Source organism: Priapulus caudatus, unplaced genomic scaffold (assembly GCF_000485595.1).
Source record: "Priapulus caudatus unplaced genomic scaffold, Priapulus_caudatus-5.0.1 Scaffold1246, whole genome shotgun sequence".
Classification (NCBI taxonomy): Eukaryota; Metazoa; Priapulida; class Priapulimorpha; order Priapulimorphida; family Priapulidae; genus Priapulus; species Priapulus caudatus.
The window spans coordinates 61606-67135 of record NW_014578307.1 but is presented as its reverse complement, the minus strand read 5'-3'; the positions used below and the strand labels follow the sequence as shown (position 1 = coordinate 67135).

Below are 5530 nucleotides of genomic sequence, written 5' to 3'. Positions count from 1 at the left end.
CTTCTCTCATCTCTCTCTCTCTCTCTCTCTCTCTCTCTGCTGCTCTCTCTCTTCTCTCTCTCTCTCTCCTCTCTCTCTCTCTCTCTCTCTCTCTCTCTCTCTCTCTCTCTCTCTCTCTCTCTCTCCTCTCTCTCTGCTCTCTCGTCTCTCTCCTCTCTCGTCTCTGCTCTCTCTCTCTCGTCTCTCTCTCTCTCTCTCTCTCTCTCTTCTCTCCTCTCTCTCTCTCTCTCTCTCTCGTCTCTCTCCTCTCTCTCTCTCTTCTCTCTCTCTCTCTCTCTCTTGCTCTCTCTCTGCTCTCTCTCTCTCTCTCTCTCTCTCCTCTCTCTCTCTCTCTTCTCGTCTTTCTCTACTCTCTCTCTCTCTCTCTCTCTCTCCCTCTCCTCTCTCTCTCTCTCTCTCCTCTCTCTCTTCTCCTCTCTCTCTCTCCTCTCTCTCTCTCTCTCTCTCTCTCTCTCTCTCTCTCTCACTCTCGTCTCTCGCTCTCTCTCTCTTCTCTCTCCTATCACCCCCCACTCAATGTGGCAGCATCTATACGACTGCGCTGCCCACGAGGAACGGGTAAGTCCGCCTGTACTCCTCGCTACCTATTCTCTCTTCTGTCTCATCTCTCTCTCTCTGTGTCGCCTCTCGCCTCTTTCTCTCCTCTCCCTCTCTCCTCTCTCGTCTCTCTCTCTCTTCTCTCTCTCCTCTCCTCTCTCTCTCTCTCTCTCTCTCTCTCTCTCTTCTTCTCTCTCTCTATCTATCTCACTGTCTCTCCCAAAATGTCTCTGTCTCTCTCTCTCTTCTCCCTCTCTTTCTCTTCTTCTCTTCTCTATCTCTCTCACTGTCTCTCGTCTCTCCTCTCTCTCTCTCTCTCTCTCTCTCTCTCTCTTTTTCTCTCTCTCTCTCTCTCTCTCTCCTCTCTCTTCTCTCTTCTCGGTTCGTCTCCTCTCTCTACGTCTCTCTCTCTCTCTCTCTCTCTCTCTCTCTCTCTCTCTCTCTCTCTCTCTCTCTCTCTCTCTCTTTCGGTGTCTCTCTCTCTCTTCTCTCTCTCTACTCGCTCTCTCTCTTCTCTCGTTCTTCTCTCTCGCAAACTTTTCAGTTAGGCTGCTACAACAAACAAACCAACGCACAAACCCATCAAACCAACAAACACACGCCGGTGAAAAACATAACCTCCTGACCAACCCTTGGCGGAGTAATGAATTGCTATTATGATTTATTCTATCAAAATTCAATGTTTCAGATATCTCCCAACATCGTCGCTGTCTCCATCAGACTAGCGGCTAGGCGGTGCACGCCTACGACTACCAGGCTGCATTCGGGCATTGCAGCCACGCAGCGTTGCCACGCCGTCGGAAAACTTCTCGAGGATCGGCCACACTTCAATTGCCGGGAATCAAATCCTTATTCAGAGTGCATCGAAGCTCGGCGTGTAGGAGCAGAGAGAGGCGCCACCTGCGCCTGGGCCGTATAGAGAGAAGCCGGCCACCTAAGCTGGCGCGCAGTGTAGAGGAGAGGCGGCACCTGGCTGCGGCGCTATTAGAGAGAGGCGCATCTAGCTGGCGGAGTTTTTTAGAGCCAGAGCAGGCAGCCAACCTAGCGTGGGAGTGGGAGCAGAGAAAGAGGTGCCCCCTAGCTGGCTCATAGAGAGAGGCGCACCTATGCTGGGGAGTTGCTAGAGCATAGAGAGCGCCGACCTAGCTTGGCCGAGTGTAGAGAATGAGGACCGCCACCTAGCTGGGAGTGTAGGAGAAGCGCCACCTAGCTGGGCAGTGTAGAGAGAGAGGCCGCCACTAGCTGGGAGTGTAGAGAGGAGAGGCGCGCCACTAGCTGGGCGTATAGCAGAGAGGCCGCCACCTTAGCTGGCCGATTGTAGAGATAGAGGCGCCAACTAGCTGGAGGTGTAGAGAGAGGCGCCATTCGTGGCTGCTCGCGATGATCGGGCGTACGACCGCTCGGGTCGGCTCGCGCCCGGCGGCGTCACGTGCGCTGTGGTGTGTTCGGCTGCCTTGCAGAGACTAGCAGGACGCAGAGAAAACGGGGAGCCACTAGAGGGATGCCCGCCAACCGAGCGCAGCCTGGAAGACGTGCGGCCAGCCCTCCAGGGGTCGACGGGGACCGCCGGCACCAGGCGAGCGGGCGCCGGCCTCGGATCGGCGCCGGTTATGTCAGCGCCAGGGGGGCCCTCGCCTTCTCGAGAGATCTTTTCGTGCGGCGGCGTCACGTCGCTGTGCAGTTCTGCGCCGCCGGACAACGCTTCTCCTTGCTCCGTGCCCCCTGGGTGTGTTGCCGCAGACTCTTTGTTTGTACGGCCTGCGCGCGGGGGTCAGATACTTAAACCCATGGCCCTCATATATATATATATATCAGAAGTAGAGTATATAGGAAGGAGCTGTGGACCTTCAATAAACAAGAGGAAAATTACAGCGTCATTTACTACGCCTTAGCGAATACTACGATTTACTACGCGTATACCTTAACAACGTTGAGCCTCAAATCAGTGCGCACGTACATTCGCTAGCATCGGTGCGAAATCGTTTCCTCGTATACACCGCCAATCCGGCAGATACAGACTAAAACGTCTACGACAACGATTCTCCTTCTGTTGTCAGCAAACGCAATCCATAACCCGCCTAACTTGAAACAATAGCAGCCTAGCTTACTGACTTCTTGCGCACTCTTGCTGCCCTCGGCGACCTGCGGTGTGCTCGCTGGAGATTGGACATCGACGCAACACTGCGGCCGACGCTAATCTTTGACCTATTTACAGCTGTGTCATTGCCCCCAACCCACGCACGCACGCCCACCGCAAATCAGCAGCAGCTCAGCTCCAATCTCCCAGCAAAGCGTAGAATCGTAGGTTTCTAAGGCTAGTAAATGACGAATTTCCCTTGTTTATTTGAAGTCACACTCCCTTCCCTATTATCTATTCTGATATATATAGTGTTTTTTCTGTGCAGATAGGTAACCGGCGCGGTAATCTACGTTATCTGTCGAAAATTATCGGCGCGTTCCTATGCCTAATAAATTCTAGTATAAGCGGTCCGCGCGAGTTACGCGCCGCCGCGCGCAGCGAGGAGGGCGCGACAAGGCGTCCAATCCCGCGTAAACGAATGATTCATGCTACCCTAATTAATAATTCGCCGCTATATTATTTACGGCCGTATCTGAAACGATTAAACCATTTGGCGTCCGGCGTCGTCGTTTGTTCTATTTTTCGCGGCCAGGCGAGATTATGTGATTTTACGCCTGGTATTAGTGTGGCGCTGGCCCGTGGGGCGGTGGCAGCACGCCGTCTTCCCGTGCAACGACGCGGCGGCGGCCGCGCCGCCCGCCGGCGCGGTGTCGCGGATGCAAGAGCAACAAGTTGCCTTTAAACTCCCAGTCGCGAACGTCTAATAACATGCTGCGAGAACATGTTCCCAAACTGTTCCCTTTATGGCCCCGGTTGTTCGCTTGGTGTTTGTTGTTTAGTTATTGTTAGTTTGTTGGCTGTTACTTCGTTGTTTGTTGCGTCGTTGTCTGGTGTTTTCGCTTTGTTCGTCGGTTGGCTGCCAGGGGCTTCATTCAGTCCCAGTACACCCGCAGTTTGTGAGGCTCCTGCTGACACATCCGCGTTCGCGGTGCCCGGAGCAGAGCGGCCCGGCACTTGGCTGCCGGACTACGGGCGAGTCGACGGGTGGGGCGAAGGGGTTGGACGGCTCAAGGGAGCCGGAGGCGTGGCTTGCGGGATGCCTGCCTTATCAACGTGCCGATTTGAAACGCATTTCGTCTATTGCTGGATTCGGATCAACACGCCTGACCATTTTTTACAGCTCGAGAAACCCGCCTGCGCCCAACATACTTCCTGCGATTTCTGCTTTCACTGGTCTAGCCCACATACACTACGTGCACGCGCTACATAGTCTTAGGCCTATGAGTCCTTACTTGACAATATAGGCTGCCTTATATATACGCAGAGCACTGCTGTTCTGGAAGAACGGTCTGGAAGAGAGAGTAGTTTACGTTCGTCAGGTCGTGCTGGACGTGCAGTGTGCAAAGTCTGTCCCGTGGGTAGTAGTTGTTTTCTATTGTCTATGTGCGTGCGTGCGTGCGTGCGCTGCCGTGTGTCCGTGTGCGCGCGGTGTTTTGTGACATGCATGTGTGGGTCCGCGCGCTTGTGACAGCGTGAGTGTCGGCTCGTGTGTGTGTGCGCGCGTGTGAGTGTGTGTGCGTGCATACATGAGTGTGTGCGCGCGTGTGAGCGTGTGTGTGAGGATGGACACTATATTACAACCACTGATACTTATACAGCCAGGAGAGACAAATGTCAATCTCACATTTCTGTACTGAGACGAGTGAACATAACCGTACTATAGATGAAGTTGAACTTTGGAGCTTTTTTATATGATCAGAATTCATAACTCGTAAAAAAAATTTAATAATCTATCTATGCCTGTGATTACGATAAGGATACGGGTGGTAATCTTAATTATGTCTGTTTTAAATGTCATATGTCAAAAATAAGGCAATAACATGCTAAGTAAACAAATTTATATCATTGAATACAATTGTAAAAGTTAGGCTGGTGAAGGGTAAGCAGCAATGCAAATAGATATTACTAGCCTTTCACTGGAAACTACATTGTTATTGCGTGTACGTGCGCGTGTATGTGCGCACATGCGTGTACGTGCACGCACGCGTGTATGTGCGCGCATGCGTGTACGTGCACGCACGCGTGTATGTGCGCGCACGCGTGTACGTGCGGGCATGCGTTAATGTGTGCGCACGCGTGCGATCATGTGCATCTGTGTACGGCAGATACGTACACTCTCGTACACCTGTTGTACACGGGGAAGGTACACGCGTGCGCGCACGTACACGCGCACGTGCACATGAGGAGGAGGTCGGCATCACGAGCATGGACAAATCCAATGGGAAACCCCTCCAGTAATCCACTGCCCTCGTCGCATCTCAACTATGTGACTGTGCACGAGTCTTTGCGCCTGCATGTACGTGCGATACCTCAATAATTTATACATGCAACTCGTGCACGCCAATAATGCCTATATATATCAGGAGTGGATAATAGGGATCCCTATTATCCACTCCTGATATATATCCATCGCCCCACGCGTACGCTCGCGGTCGACGCTGACCGCTCGATCGAGTTGGCCAACTCGCAGTCGTCAGTGTAAACGCGCTGCACAGTTCATAGAACGGTTGATAGAGCGTTGGGAAGTTGGTCCAATTCGCCAATTCGCCAATTCGCCAATACAAAGTAAGCTAGTTAATTGGCAGTGTAAACCAATCTTTAAACAATGCCGTGATGTGATGTGATGTGCAATGAGTGATGTGTGTGTTTGAGCACACACACACGCGCCCACACGCACCCGCACACGCATACGCATACGCATACGCTCGCTCGCACGTACGCACGCACGCACGCACGCACGCGCGCACACAGAGAGGGAGAGAGAGAGAAAGAGAAAGTTTAAGAATGTGCGTTAGTTCAACATGTCTTGATAATAAAACGAAAATTACATGATTAGTTATAGTGATCTTTAGT

The 5530-nt window shown here is 52.4% G+C and overlaps 1 protein-coding gene across 1 annotated transcript in view; it reads left to right on the top strand.

Annotated features, from left to right (window-relative positions):
* The window catches only part of LOC106815953 (protein transport protein Sec31A-like), a gene marked incomplete at its 5' end in the record, with an annotated part of 34827 nt that overhangs the window by 26664 nt on the left and 2633 nt on the right, over positions 1 to 5530 (top strand). The window lies entirely within an intron of this gene.